Source organism: Xenopus laevis, chromosome 4S (assembly GCF_017654675.1).
Source record: "Xenopus laevis strain J_2021 chromosome 4S, Xenopus_laevis_v10.1, whole genome shotgun sequence".
In the NCBI taxonomy this organism is placed as follows: domain Eukaryota; kingdom Metazoa; phylum Chordata; class Amphibia; order Anura; family Pipidae; genus Xenopus; species Xenopus laevis.
Window position 1 is genome coordinate 115,960,812 of NC_054378.1, and position 17,267 is coordinate 115,978,078.

The following is a 17,267-nucleotide window of genomic DNA, read 5'->3' on the forward strand; positions in this document are numbered from 1 at the left end:
AGGGAATAGTCCAATTTCAATTCAAATTTGAAAAAAATGAGAAAATTAGAATATCAAAATTTATCATGTACTGTGTCTTTAAAAATTCGATATTATGGGGCCCATTTACTCGAATGAAGGAATAGAGGAAAAAAAACTTCGAATTTCGACCATCGAATGGGCTACTTCGAGTCGAATAATTCAAACTAAAAATCGTTTGACTATTCCACCATTCGATAGTAAAAGTACTGTCTCTTTAAAAAAAAAAAACTTCGACCACCTAGTTCGCCACTGAAAAGCTACTGAAGTCAATGTTAGGGGACCTTCCCCATAGGCTTTGCTATCGTTTTTAGCTCGAAGAAAAATCGTTCGATTGATGGATTAAAATCCTTCAAATCGAACGATTTAATCAATTCGGCAGTCAAATATTGAGGGTTAATTAACCCTTGATATTCGACCTTAAGTAAATTTGACCCTAAATATTTGGAGTCAATTGGTGGAAAATTGAAGTTGGTGGAAAATCTAAGGTTTTTTTTTTTTTAAAAAAAAAACCCTTAAATTTGAATTTGATTGCAATTACTTTGATCCGTACGTTTCGAATTGGAACGAATACGTATTATTCACCCGCAGAAAAAAATTCTACTTTTTTAATAAAGTTAGATTGATCTTTTTTTATTCGAATTTCGAAGTTATGGGAGTTCCCATTACTTCGAAATTCGACCCTTGATAAATCTGCCCTTTAGTATGAGTCTGTATCCGAGTTCCTATAATGTTACATGTCAGAAAATCTAACTTTCTCTGTGTTCTGTTAGCTGTTTACATGGTTGGTATTGTATGTATTAGAGAGGCATGAGCATTAATACATTTTAAACTGATCTGATCTTTATTTAATTTCTATAGAATGCCTATATATTACACTAGAGCATAACAAAAGTCAAAAGCCAGTGTGTTTTTTTAGAAATCATAGATGTATTTTGGATTATCTTCTTTGCATCTTTACATCCCATAATATTTGCCATTAATTAGCTAGCTGCCCCTCGGTTGCTGACAAAATTGGTATGCATAAGATGCAAACATCAAGGGGCAGATTTATCAAGGGTCGAAGTGAATTCGAGGGAATTTTCAAAGTAAAAAAATGTGAAATTCGAAGTAGTTTTTTGGATACTTCAACCATCGACTAGGATACTACGACTTTGAATTTACTTCAAATTCAATTCGAAGTAACATAGTTTGACTATTCGATAATCGAAGTACTGTCTCTTTAAAAAAACTTCGATTTCAATACTTCGCCAAATTAAACCTGCCGAAGTGCTATGTTAGCCTATGGGGACCTTCTACAGCTTTTTTTTTTAAGTTTTTTGAAGTCGAAGTAAAATCGTTCAATCGTACGATAAAATCGTTAAAAACGTTTGATCCAAAGTTTTTTTTTTTCTGATTCGAAAAATGTAATTGTTCGTTCGAACGATTTACTTCGACTGCAGAATACACAAATTTGATGAAAAAAGTTAGAATTTGATATTCAAATTCTAAGTATTTTAATTAGATGGTCGAATATAAAATATATATCGAAGATAAATCTGCCCCTTCATGAATTTAGCAGGTTTATTAATAATATAGGAAAATATTCTCATTGTTCTTACCTTTTTAGCGAAACATTGTGTGCAACATTTTTTTATTGCTCTATAAATACTAGCCATTGTTGTTGTTCCTGAAAAACAAAAATCACAACTATATCAGGAAAAAATAAGTCAGATATATTAAAAAGTATGATCTTTTTTACCTATTTCTCTCCTAAAGTATGGAAAACGCACTACTGAATTATATTGATTAATTAAAACTGATTCAGAAATATCAATTCTAAATCAGTTGAACATAGAACAATGTGCCAGGAAATCAGTTATGTGAATATTTATAAAATGAGCAGGGAATGTAAAGACTATTATTGCTATATCCTTCTACAGGACCAGTTGATCTTTTGCCTGGTCTGAGATAATGAACAGCAAAAGTTCAGATAACGATCAATATTGGTATTTGGCCAGGATTTGGCCTTTTTCAGCAGGACACTGACTGAATAGAAAAACTCACCAAGGCAGCCAGACTTATTATAATATTGATTGTTAGGCAACCATTGTGACATCACTATTGCAGTCAGGCACATTATAATATTGGTTGCTATAATATTTGTAATTTTGTAGTATTTACAGATTCTTATTTTTCCAATATTTCTAATATTCTTATAAATCATGTAAATTCAGTTTAGCTATAAAAATTTTTATCAGTTATATTAAAGATATTTATAAAATTATGACTAACAATGCTTAAATGAAACTGCTGGGTAAAAGGCCAGGAATTGATAAGGAATCACAATTCAAAAAGTTTGTACATTTTCCAATTAGCAATGTTAGGAAATTATGTTAATATTATTAATTATTAAAGAATACACTTACAGATAGTTCAAGATGATATAATTCTTCTGTTAAGTTGAAAAGTGTGTAATGTTATAATAATAATAGTTGGTTCAGTACTAAAGAGTAGCTCTAAGCTCTGTCCAGTACCTCACCAACTATAAAAATGACATCAACTGGCTTGAGCCAGTTAACCAAGCTCATTATAATACTGGTTGCTAGGCAACCATTGTGACATCACTACTACAGCTGGACTCATAATACTGGTTGCTAGGCAACCATTGTGACATCACTACAACAGCTGGGCTCATTATAATATTGCCTGCTATGCAACCATTATGACATCACTACTACAGATGGACTCTTTATAATATTGGCTGCTATCCAACTATTATGACATCATAAATCAGAAAAATAATCTCATTAGTTGCTATGCAACAAGTCCACTGTGGCATCCCTTCTGATTCAGCCAGGCTCATTATGATAGCAATGATGTAGTCCCTTGTGGTTTTATAAGGGTACATTTGTAATATTCTTATAAATCAATGTAAATACAATTTTTCTGTATTTCTATTACATTTACTATATTTGTATAAGATCTTAAATGTATTATCAGTTATATTAAAGATATTTATAACGCACCATCATGGTCCTCACAGTTAAAACATGAACACATCAAACCTACAGCTTACCAACTAATAATGACCAACAATGATTAAATAAAAATGCGGGGTAAAAGGCCAGGAATTGATAAGGAATCACAATTCAAAAAGTTTGTACATTTTCCAATTAGCAATGTCAGGAAATTATGTTAATATTATTAATTATTAAAGAATACACTTACAGACAGTTCAAGATGATATAATTCTTCTGTTAAGTTGAAAAGTGTGTGATGTTATAATAATAATAGTTGGTTCAGTACTAAAGAGTAGCTCTAAGCTCTGTCCAGTACCTCACCAACTACAAAAATGACATCAACTGGCTTGAGCCAGTTAACCAAGCTCATTATAATACTGGTTGCTAGGCAACCATTGTGACATCACTACTACAGCTGGACTCATAATACTGGTTGCTAGGCAACCATTGTGACATCACTACTACAGCTGGGCTCATTATAATATTGCCTGCTATGCAACCATTATGACATCACTACTACAGATGGACTCTTTATAATATTGGCTGCTATCCAACTATTATGACATCATAAATCAGAAAAATAATCTCATTAGTTGCTATGCAACAAGTCCACTGTGGCATCCCTTCTGATTCAGCCAGGCTCATTATGATATCAATGATGTAGTCCCTTGTGGTTTTATAAGGGTACATTTGTAATATTCTTATAAATCAATGTAAATACAATTTTTCTGTATTTCTATTACATTTACTATATTTGTATAAGATCTTAAATGTATTATCAGTTATATTAAAGATATTTATAAAGCACCATCATGGTCCTCACAGTTAAAACATGAACACATCAAACCTACAGCTTACCAACTAATAATGACCAACAATGATTAAATGAAAATGCGGGGGAAAAGGCCAGGAATTGATAAGGAATCACAATTCAAAAAGTTTGTACATTTTCCAATTAGCAATGTTAGGAAATTATGTTAATATTATTAATTATTAAAGAATACACTTACAGACAATTCAAGATGATATAATTCTTCTGTAAAGTTGAAAAGTGTGTGATGGTATAATAATAATAGTTGGTTCAGTACTAAAGAGTAGCTCTAAGCTCTGTCCAGTACCTCACCAACTACAAAAATGACATCAACTGGCTTGAGCCAGTTAACCAAGCTCATTATAATACTGGTTGCTAGGCAACCATTGTGACATCACTACTACAGCTGGACTCATAATACTGGTTGCTAGGCAACTATTATGACATCATAAATCAGAAAAATAATCTCATTAGTTGCTATGCAACAAGTCCACTGTGGCATCCCTTCTGATTCAGCCAGGCTCATTATGATATCAATGATGTAGTCCCTTGTGGTTTTATAAGGGTACATTTGTAATATTCTTATAAATCAATGTAAATACAATTTTTCTGTATTTCTATTACATTTACTATATTTGTATAAGATCTTAAATGTATTATCAGTTATATTAAAGATATTTATAAAGCACCATCATGGTCCTCACAGTTAAAACATGAACACATCAAACCTACAGCTTACCAACTAATAATGACCAACAATGATTAAATGAAAATGCGGGGGAAAAGGCCAGGAATTGATAAGGAATCACAATTCAAAAAGTTTGTACATTTTCCAATTAGCAATGTTAGGAAATTATGTTAATATTATTAATTATTAAAGAATACACTTACAGACAATTCAAGATGATATAATTCTTCTGTAAAGTTGAAAAGTGTGTGATGGTATAATAATAATAGTTGGTTCAGTACTAAAGAGTAGCTCTAAGCTCTGTCCAGTACCTCACCAACTACAAAAATGACATCAACTGGCTTGAGCTAGTTAACCAAGCTCATTATAATACTGGTTGCTAGGCAACCATTGTGACATCACTACTACAGCTGGACTCATAATACTGGTTGCTAGGCAACCATTGTGACATCACTACTACAGCTGGGCTCATTATAATATTGGCTGCTATGCAACCATTATGACATCACTAGTGCAGATGGACTCTTTATAATATTGGCTGCTATCCAACTATTGTGAAATCATAAATCAGAAAAATAATCTCATTAGTTGCTATGCAACATGTCCATTGTGGCATCCCTTCTGATTCAGCCAGGCTAAGACTGATTAATAATCAAAATATGCAGACTGCACTGGGTCCTGTGTTGTCATGTAATCTAATAAGGATTTTATCATTTTTGTATTGTTTAATACAAACTTTCTCTAACTCCGCAGAACCAGTGGCTGCAGCAAAATAATCCTCCAAATAGAATCCCAGTTTATCTGTTTAAATCTGGCTCCATGATCTTTGTCTCTGCAGCTAGAGCTGGAAACAGTAAAGGGGATGTAAAGGCAAAAATAAAATCCAATACAAAGCTCTACACAGTTGACAACTGCTCTACAGGGAATCAAACAAAGCTGCTTGAGTTCTGCATGGCTGGGAAGTAAGGTGGGAGCTCCCCCTGCTGTTCATAAGTATGATTGTTTCCCTACAGAGCAGTTAGGGGCCGTCTTACAATTCCTATCCACAGCAGCAAATGCAGGGTGACTTTCACTGCATACAGTCAGGTTTCTTATAAAAATGGTACACATTTTTTTATCAAAAAATATTGGAGACAGGTTTCTTTTTCATTACAGAAACCAAAATGGGATTTTATATTTTTGACTTTACATGCCATTTAAGAAGGTGCACAAGTCTTTGCTGGATAAATCCAAGGTCATTGTTTGTTGGTGGAATGGAACAATGTAACAATGTAGTGCCGTTTCCTTGTCAGGAACTCTTTACAGTGAGATGCTCCGAAACATCCTTGAGCCTGTTCTAAACAAAAAGAACTGTAATATTGTAAGATACGACGTTAGTTTTGATCTGCCCAAATCAGTCATGACTTTCGCTGGGATAATGGGCCATGTCGCATTAATTTCATCTTGGAAATTTTTGGAAAACCTCTTTCAAAACGCTGGCCTGAAATATTTTAAATAGAAGAATTGTGCTGTCCGACGTGTTTAATACTGTGGAAGTACCAGAGACTTCAAGTTGCAGCACCTTTTTCTACCTTGTTGCACAATGAACTTATTAAAAATAAGAGTTATATCTTACTGTGTAGATTGTTCCATGTAGGTTTATATTTAGAGTCAACTGGGTTATAGCTAATTAATATATTGACATAGTCGTATTCTTACCTATAGATTTTGCTGCGAAGACAGAAGAAGAGAAATCTTAAAGGGCACCTATCACAGCCAAAATTAAACACATATGAACAATCTGACCAGTACAAGCTAAACACGTTTAATCAAACTACATATATAGTTTTTTGAAAAAACTGCAGGTTTTAAAAAAATCCCTTACTTTGTCATATGGGTTCTTTCACTGAGGGAGGCCATATTGAGACTATAATATGCAAATTTCAGGAGCATGCTCAGATTGTAACACTCCTTTGAGTATTCTACCCAGAATGCCTTGTTTTAGTAAACTCCTCCACTAGAAGTATCAGGATATTTCCCTATCTTGTCCCCTGCTGGTAAAGTCATTATGCAAATGAAGGGCACACAGTAACTTCCAGCAGGTGGCAGCACTACTGAACAGCAGCTAACACAGAGGTTTGGCGGATTTGAAAATAGCTTAGAAGGGTTGATAAGCAAGCAAGGAATTTCAACTGAGCATGTGCGAGATTTCAGAGCTGCAGTTGGCTGGGAAGATATAGGTAGGAGGAGCCAGTGAAATCCAAGATGGCTGCCTCAGCTAGAACTGCAGTGGAGATAGGGGAGATCTTGCAGAAGGAATAGTGAGCTGATCATTTACATTATACAAACAATTCTAACTTTTAAAAATCGGATTTCTTGAATAGTGTATTTACTTAGTAAATGATTTTGGTCATGATTGGTGCCCTTTAAGAGACCCTGTTGTTACAGACAAACAAGTAAATGCTGGGTTCACCCTAACAAACAATTTATTTATGATATGCATATACGTGAAATGTATTTCTTTTTTGTTACTGATTTACCAATAAAATAAACTTAATTAAACATATTTGTTGATTCTTTTCTCCTTTAATAGAAAAGGGTCAAACGTAATCACGGGGAGGGAAACGTCAAAATGCTTTTTGTGACTCCCAGAGAAAGACAAATAGCAGAAAAATTATGTTTTAAAGCTTTCCGACAACACCACAAAGCAATAACAATAAGTCAATTGGCAAGAAAGATTATCACGATATGTGTTGGTCAGAGTACAGTTGTGAATACAGAGATATGTGCAGCTTTGTACAATGAGCCTTTGCTAAATGCTGTATAAAATTAGCCTGATTTGAAGGGGTGGTTTACCTTTAAGGTAATTTTTATTATGTTATAGAACAAGCAATTCTAAGCCATTTTTAATTGGTTTTCCTTATTTAATTTTTAAAGTTTTATAGTTATTTGCCTTTTTCTTTTGACTCTTTGCAGCTTTCATTGGGTGTCGCTGACCCCATCTAAAAAACAATTGCTCTGTAAGGCTACAAATGTATTGTTATTGCTACTTTTTATTACTGATCCTTCTATTCAGGCCTCTCCTATTCTTATTCCAGTCTCTTATTCAAATCAATGCATGTTTGCTAGGGGAATTTGGATCCTAATTACCAGATGGCTTAAGATGCAAATTGAAGAGCTGCTGAATAAAAAGCTAAATAACTCAAAAAGCTTCAATAATAAAAAATGAAAACCAATTGTAAATTTTCTCAAAATATCACTCTCTACATCATACTAAATGTTATCTCAAAGGGGAACAACCCCTTTAATGAGAAAATACAAATTATATTGAAATTGGTAGTGTTCAGGCCCCAATTGGCTGGCACTGTAGTTCCTGTACTGAGAGAGGAATGATGGATTTAAGTGTTAATGAACAAGTAAAATACCCCATTAGGAAGGGAGATGAAGGTCAGTTATATTAAGTGCTTATATGCGCCCTGGGTATACCTGAATAACAGTGACTGTTACCCCAATGTTTCTATATATCTATAACCTTGTTATGAGCTAAGGGGGCCCAGCCTGAAGGTCAGTTAGGGGGAGATTTGGGGTGAGGGCTTATTGTGTCCTGGGTACCCCTGGAACTATAGCAGGGTGACCGTTACCCCAATGTTTCTATATATCTATAACCTTGTTATGAGCTAAGGGGGTCCAGTCTGAAGGCCAGTAAGGGAGAGATTTGGGGTGAGTGCTTATTTGTGCCCTGGGTACCCCTGTAACTATAGCAGGGTGACTGTTACCCCAATGTTTCTATATGTCTGTAACCATGTTATGAGCTAAGGGGGCCCAGTCTGATGGCCAGTAAGGGGGAGATTTTGGGTGAGTGCTTATTTGTGCCCTGGGTACCCCTGGAACTATAGCAGGGTGACTGTTACCCCAATGTTTCTATATATCTATAACCTTGTTATGAGCTAAGGGAACCCAGCCTGAAGGTCAGTTAGGGGGAGATTTGGGGTGAGTGCTTATTTGTACCCTGGGTACCCCTGGAACTATAGCAGGGTGACTGTTACCCCAATGTTTCTATATATCTGTAACCTTGTTATGAGCTAAGGGGGCCCAGTCTGAAGGCCAGTAAGGGGGAGATTTGGGGTGAGGGCTTATTTGTGCCATGGGTACCCCTGGAAATGTAGCAGGGTGACTGTTACCCCAATGTTTCTATACATCTGTAACCTTGTTATGAGTTAAGAGGGCCCAGTCTGAAGGTTAATTAGGGTGAGATTTGGGGTTAAGTTAAAGTTTACCTGACTCAAAACACACCCGCTGTCCAATGGCCACATGCATTCTGCTAATTAAATTGGGGCAGCATGGTGGTGCAGCTATTAGCATTGTTGACTTGCAGCATTATGGTCTTAGGTTTGATTCTGGATTCTGTGATTTTTTTATGCACACATTTGACAGAATTCCGATGTTTCGGTCTTCGATGGGACCTTCATCAAGGATTCCTTATTTGAGATTTTTGTACAATGCCTCTGGAATAAAGATGTTGGTATTTTTATAGGGTGTGCCAGTCTATGGTGATGTGCTGATTTTTAATACACATTTTTGCATTTTTCCAGTGCCCCTTCATTTCTTTATTTTGTCTTTATTAATTGGAGACGAGACAGAGTCACCTATAGGAGCACTGGGATTTTCATTGTTGTACAAATCAGAGTACTGGGGCATTTCCAATATTATATACAGTATATATATATATATATATATACTGTATATATAAATTGAATTCAAGGCATACTTTGCGCTGTTGGGGGTCATGATCCCTAACTGTATTCCAACTGGGTAATTAAAGCATCTCTCTTTGTCTTTTAGGTCTTATCAGGCACCTTAACCATTTTATTTTCTTGTTCTTGTCTTCAGATTGTGTTTTTTAAAGGTTTTAACACACTGATTAACACCCATTATCTGAAACAACTGCAGATTTAGCTGCAGTATGGCCCTTGTGTTGGCACTATTTAAAAAGTAAATAATAATAATAACAAGCAAAATTCAATTAGTGAACTGAGCAATAATTCAATAATCTATAAGCCGGAAATTACCAAAAGAATATCTCCACAGCCACACAGGCACATTAAGCAAAAAAAAGATATACAAAAGGGATTTATGCTCTTTGAACAGGCTAAGTAATGATCAAATATTTGGATAAATATGTATATAAATAAAAAGGCAATGTTTATAAACCAATGTGCCAATAAATCACAGTACATATAAAAACACTAAAAAACTAAATAATGCTGTTATGTAAAAGAAGGGGCCCCTCCTATATTAATTATAGCACTCTATAAACCTTGATTACCATAATACGAACATCTACATGTACTATGATGCAGTGAAAGAACAAAGGATCATAAGGTCAGCAATAATAATGTCAGAATCCCAACAGAATCCCCTTCTTTTAGGGTAAGTCTGCCCTCTAGAGTCAGTTATGGATGGAACAGATATAGAATTGTTTGCACAGCACAATTCTTTTACTGGGTAGAACTGAAGATGCTGTCCCTGCTGTATTGGGTTTGAAAATTCCAGCTCCCATACTGTTTATACCTAAATGTGCTCATTCTTAAACCCCCCCCCAAAAGTACATGGCAAAACTCACGGCTCTATTGTCCTGCATACAATACAGCAGTAGAATTTATAGGGGGGACTTTATATTATTTGGAGAGCAGGGGCGATCAAACCCAATTTGCCGCCCATGATGGCCTTCGTTTTTGCCGCCTCCCCACGGCACTCACCTTCATTGCCAGACGGGGGTCGGCAGGGGGTCCACGTCACTAGTGCAGAGAGGGCTATTGCGCTATCTGCACTAGAAGAGCCGTATTTCCGGTTTTAAACCCGGAAATTCGGCTCTTCTAGTGCAGATAGCGCAATAGTTACCATTTTTGCTGCCCCTAGCAACCAGAGGGGTGCTGCCGTCTGAGGCGAGTGCCTCAACTCGCCTCATTGGCGGAGCGCCCCTGTTGGAGAGGCAGCCACATAGTGTAGGTAGTTTCCTTGGAGTGTGGTGGGGCACATTATATAAGCCTGCAAACTGATAATTATTTTATGTTTGAGTAACACATGTTTATCTAACATTATAAGATCAGTTTTAATCAGCAATGTGGTTTTACATATTTGTTGTCAAAAAAGATTCATGAGCACAACAAGGCCTCTATTCTGCAATTTTGCCTGGTGCACGGGGAGACAGCACTCATCCAACTGTATAAAAGCAATTAGGCACCAGGCAATGCAAATGGGGACTTGTGATTATTAAGTCACAAGAGGGTTGTCCCCTGTTTGCATTGCCTTGAGAGCTGGTTTCTAATATCTTTTATATATCTGTTATACTCCAGGTTAAAGGGCCATAAAACACCCTTATACAACACAAGTGCAATTAATAAGGCTTGGGCTGGAAATACGTTTTGCCTTTTATTTTAAAGGGGTTGTTCACCTTTAAATTAACTTTTAGATGATGTAGAGAGGTGATCCCTAACTTTTTTTTTTTTTTACCCGTGAGCCACATTCAAATGTAAATAAAAATTGGAGAGCAAGACAAGCATGCAAAAAGTTCCTGGGAGGGCCAATTATGGGTTGTGTTGATAACTGGTAGCCCTTTTGTTGACTGGCAGCCTACAGGAGGCTTTGTTTGGCAGTACACCTGAGGGCGAAGTGATTGCCTGCAAAAGTCCTAACAAAGTTTTTTTGGGTAACCGGTTTTCTCTTTCACAACATATGGAACAATCATTTTACAGTGGGCTCATGTGTAGGGCATCATATTAACTCTCTTGTCTTTATTAAGGTTCCCTGGACATTTGTATTAAAAGCAGTAACTTAAACCATTTGCACCAACATTTATAATAAGGATCTCCATACAACTTTAAATTACCCGCCCTATGTGGTCGCTGGCGAAAATTAGCTCTCTGCTTTTTATGCAATCAAAACTTGCCTCCAAGCCTGGAATTAAAGAAAAAGGACCTGCTGTAATGCCATTGGGAACAAAATCCAAGGGGTTGGGGGCAGATTTACTAAAGGGCAAATTGTCACCAGCGACTGTTTCGCACCCATTGCTACACTTCACCAGGCGCAAATGCTCTCAGACTAAGCAAATTCACTTAAATGCGGAGTTTCGTCGTGGGCACTGACTTTTGACTAGCGTTACTTTGGCAATGTGAGCATTTGATAGTGAAGATGCGCTAGAGTTCATTTCTGCCTAGCGAAACTTCGCTAGGATCTTGCGCTCAGGTCAATTTGCATAGGGCGGGAAATTTAAAGTTGTATGGACGTCTTTACGTTAAATGTTGGTGCCTATACTTAAAAATTACACTTTTCAAAAACACATGTCCAGGGAACCTTAATAAAGACAATTGAGTTATTCTAATGCCCTACACATGTGGCCATTGTAAAATGAATGTTCCATATGTTTGCAAATGTATGGGGAAAGCTGGTTACCCAAAAAAAGCTTGTTAGGTTGCAGGCAAGCAGGCTGAAAAAAGGAAAAGACGCCAGCGTTTTTTGGACTTTGATGCATTTTTGGCTCAGAGAACATAATGTAAGTGACAGAAGATTGAGGAAGATCTAGCTGCTTTAATGTACTTAACCTGACCTGAGGTGGCTAAGGCAACTCTGGCAAAAGAGGTAACGTTCAGTAAAATCCACGTTTTACTGAATTTGCGAAGTATTGTCCATTCCCCAGATCGAAAATCACCTGGCGATAGAGTGCAAATGACTGCTAGCGCCAGTCTCTTTCGCTAGAGAATTGGCACCTGCGCCCATTAGTAAATTGGTCCTGCGGGTGGCAATGCTGGCGAAAAGTCGCTAGCGTTAGCCACTTCGTCCTTTAGTAAATCTGCCCCTTGGTGAGCAACTGGTGTAGAGAATGGTTTCATTCTTTATTATTTGTGGCTTTTGAGTTACTTAGCTTTTTATTCAGCAGCTCTGCGTTTGGTAACAATTAGGTTACTGGTAATAATTAGATTACCAAAATACAGCCCCAACCATTCACTCTTTGTTGTGACTGTACAGATAATCAGGAGTCGATTATGCAGGGGGTTTATTTTTGCATTGGGAAGCTAATTATCAACTGTACAATGACTAAACATAAAGTAGGGGTGAGGTTTCAAACCTCAACCAGTGCTCGGTTCTTCGCTATTTTCTCTGATACAAAAGCTCACAAGAGCCCGTGGATTTGTGGTTTTTTAGGCCTATATAGTTCCTTTCAAGTCTAGGACTAGATTAAAATTTGAGACCACAGTCCCGGGTACTCTGCCTTCTTTGTCTTTGTGGTTTCCCAGGGATAGAAAAAAATTAGGCAGTAGATTTGGGACAACTCCACCTCCTCCTCTTTTCCATTTCTGACTTAATTTCTGAACCTGAGCATTGTGTGTTTTTTAATATTTATCCTATCTATTGTGGTCTCTATTTAATTAATTATCTCAATTATAATTTATTGTAAAGCACTATCAAGCACTCTCAATTCTATGAATTATTGTTCAGTCCGGATGAATTTATGTTGATTATTAGTCCTCATTAATTGTTTAAGCACTTGCACTTTAAAGTTTTTTAACTTAAAGTGATTGGAGGGGGTTACTATTAATTTTTAGACTAATACACCTTGTTGCAAAAGGATATACACTATTGTGAAATAGAATTGATTATAGCTAAGGGCATATTAGTACCAATTTTTCTTAACCCCTGCATATATAACAGAATGAATTGTATTACATTTATTTAATTAATTCATAATCAATTGGGATTTTAACTGGTTAAATTATAGCACAAGCACTTTTTGAATTTATAAGATTACTATAAAGTAATTAGTAAATTTGCACGCAATAGAGATTATTAGAATTAGGTAGCCTTAAACTACCAGAGACTGCTGAGCGAGTTGGAAGCTAGTGGGGTACTTTTTCCTCTTTTTTAATTCATTAACTTGTACTGACTGAAGGTCAGACCTCCGCTTCTACCGCAGGATAAATTTATTTAATAAGGGATCACTTTTTTGTTTGATTAAACATAAAGTAGCTTCAATTTTCTAGAGCTTCTGGTTGCACCTTATGCCCTCTATACTTTCTAGCTTGCCTAGAGACATTCCAAGGGTTGCCCAAGTGCCAGCTTCTTACTGCCCCAGCTACATGCAGCACTGCCAAACCCATTCTACATTAGGCTTGGTGCCCTTTTTTCGTTTTTTAAACACATCGCCCACTTGTTAATAGGTGCATAGAGAATGAAACCGAGATCTTGTACAGCAGATAAGCACAGGGTTGGTTCATACATGGGCAATGGATTGCTATTGCTATAAAACTGATATGATTTATTTTACATAAGGGCAGTCAGATATTCATTTTCCTTTGGGGGGCTTTTTTATTGCAGCAAGCAGCAGATGCTTTGATGGAGCAATTACTGAGCCGCTAAATGAGAAGGGAAAGGGATCTGCTTTACCGGTAATCAAGAAAGAAGCTGGGAGGGGCGTAGGTAAGGTTTCTGTTGGGGAGCATATGTTTGGGGGGGCGTGTGGATCCCGCCCATAGAGAAAGGATGGTTCCATAATAAGTGCAGCTGTCTCAGTCTTGTAATCGTATCTAATGGACTGGGAATATTTTGTAGTGCAGAACTATAGCTGGGGACCGCCCTAAAGGGTTACCCACATAGCACTCAGTTCTTTGAACCTGTGCCAACCGTTGATGATCCTAATCTCACACCTGCCATAATAAAGTGCCAGCTTTGCTGAAATCCATCAATATTAAAGTTGGGTAATGAAAAGGCTTGTGTCCCCACCCTCCTTTTATTCAACCGTTGGATTGTAATGCAGTTTTGGGGCTGTCGTGTTACTTGCCATGTGCCGGCACTTCTGTTACAAGCAGATCATTTGAAAAGAGCTAATGAACCCAACAAAACAATAATGATATGCCAATGATATGCCCTGTACAGCTGATGCCACTCCCAGCCTCTCTAAAGTCTGTGCAGGGTTTTGTTTCATCTCTGGGGCCCACCATTGGCACCAGGGGGTGATGTACGGAACACTGTGTAAGCAGACTCAAATACATGTCATTTAACCCAGAGGCTGCCTCTGTGACCTGGATATGTTGGACAAGGCTAACCCTTTTTATACTGGTTAAAGGAGAAACAAACCCTTAATAAAAAAAAACCCTACCCTACATAGACCCCAGCCCTCCCCCAGCCTAACTGCCCCCCTGGGCAAATGCCCCTAACTCTTTTCTTACCCATCTGTGCAGATTCTGTCCAGCAGGTAATCCTTGGAATGAGACCTGCGGAGTGGCACATGTGCAGTTGGAGCAATTTTCTGGTTCACGACAACTGCGCATGCACCGAAACTCGTGAAAATTTCCGAAGTGCAGGTCTCATTCCGAAGATTACCGAAGAGAAGATGGCGACCATAAACTCCGCTGGACTGAATCTGCACAGAAGGGTAAGTAAAGAGTTAGGGGCATTTGCGCGGGGGGGGGGCAGCTAGGCTGGGGGGAAGGAGGGAGGGGGTCTATGTAGGGTAGGGTTTTCTTTTTATTAAGGGTTTGTTTCTTCTTTAAAGGGGTTTTTCACTTTTAGTATGATGTAGACATTGATATTTCAAGACAATTTGCAATTGATTTTCATATATACAGTATATATATATATATAGATATATTAGATATTGAAACTGCCAATCATTCAATGCTCCCCCAAACAGCTGCTTCCCTTATTATTATGCCAATGGCAGCACTTGATTTAGAGAGAACATAGTCAGCTAGTAGCAAGAGGGGTTTAAAGGAGAATGAAATCCCAAGACCTACCTCAGCCCCCTCCCATCCCTTCCCCAACTGGACCATCAAGGACTCACCAAACAGCAGCTATACGTGGGTACTATTTTGCACTGCTTCAGGTCCTTTTCACTGACATCACTAACACAGAGTACATGCAGTTGAAGCAAGGTCTAGGTATATCTCAACTGTCTGTTCACAATGAAGAGGACGTAAAGCAGAGCAAGTTGGTGTCAGCCAATCTTGTTGGTATTTTTGAGCCAGGACAAGTTCTAGGTGCTTTTTGGTGAGTCCCCAGGAGTGCACACTGACGTAACTAGCAGGATGTGCACCCGGGCTCCCCTTACCTCCAAACTGGCGGCCGCTGCATGGCCCTCCATAAAACTTTTGAAAAAAAAACAGTATTGATGGCCAGGGCCCCTCTTCGTGTTAAAGAAATCGTTGGTCAAGGGCCCTATAGAAGATTAAAGGGGTGGTTCACCTTTAAGTAAATGTTTAGTATATTATAGAATGGCCAATTCAAAGCAATTGATCTTCAATTGATCTTAATTATTTATTTTTTTAAAGTTTAATTATTTGCTTTCTTCTGACTCTTTCCAGCTTTCAAATGAGGGTCCCTGACCTCATCTAAAAACTGCTGCTCTGTAAGGCTACAAATGTATTGTTATTGCTACTTTTTATTACTCCTCTTTCTATTCAGGCCTCTCCTATTCATATTCCAATCTCTTATTCAAATCAATGACCCCAGCAACCAAGTCTCTGAAAGACACTGAAGAGCTCCTGAATAAAAAGCTAAATAACTCAAAAAGCACAAATAATAAAAAAATTAATACCAATAGCAAATGTTCTCAATAGCAAATGTTCTCAGAATATCACTCTCTACATTCTACTAAAAATGAATTTAAAGGTGAACAATCCCTTTAAGAAAAACATTGGTGGCCAGGGGTTTAATTAAAAATTGGTAGAACCTTAAATTCACTGTGTGTTCTTCTTCGTTCTCCTCATTGATTGCAGCTTCTTCTGAGGCTTCAGCTTCTTTTGGCGACGTCCTGCTTTAACTCAAGGGGGGGCCTGGCAGTGATGGTGACCCTGATGCCACTAGAAGTAAAGAAACATTGAGGGAACCATAAAATAATGTGTGCATTTGTTTGCAAAAATAGGAACACAAATATTCTCTTATTATAACAGTGCATTTATTTAGCATATTTAGTAGAGGGATGCCGATAGGCCAGTGGCTGCAACATGCTGGGTTTCACCAGGCTCACGAGGGGTAAGAAGGGAATTAACTGTTACATGTTCCACCTCAAACTTTCTCATGCAATGGTCACTAAACAGATACTATAATGGATAAGAGCTTATTCCCTTAACTGATGCACAACATCAGAAAATATATTTTAAATTATAATATGGTCCCTATTCTATGGCACGTGAAATATTTAACCTGTGCAACCTGCAGCCCTCCAGCTGATAATAACTCACAGCATTTCCTGACACCCAAAGGCTGTTGGGAGGAACAGGAGCAGCAGCTGGGGGCCACACTGTTAGATTGTAAGCAGTAAGGTTCCCCTCATTAATGCATAGTCTGAGACTTCATATTTCATTCATGTTTCTCTCCAGATGCATCACACAGAGCAGTGTCCTCAGGATTCTGTCCCCGGCCCACCTGTCAGATTTGGTCGAGAGGCAAGATGTGCAGTGTGGCCAGTGCAGAATGCAGCACCCTCTGAATCGCCTTCATCAGCTGCAAGCGGCCAAACACATGACTCAGGGGTTCCTAGAAAATATCAGGGCAATGTATGATGAATCATATGTTAAAGGGGAACTCCACACAAACATCAAACTTAAGATTTGTTTTTAAAAAGTAAAGATAATTTCAAGCAACTTTGCAATTTATATCAATTAAAAAATATGCAGACTTTTCGTGATTTTTAATGGTTTGGAACAGTTCCCTAAGCCTAGCCCCCTGCTCTCCTGCTGATCTGTCTGACTACTTTGCTGAGCTGACTGACTAC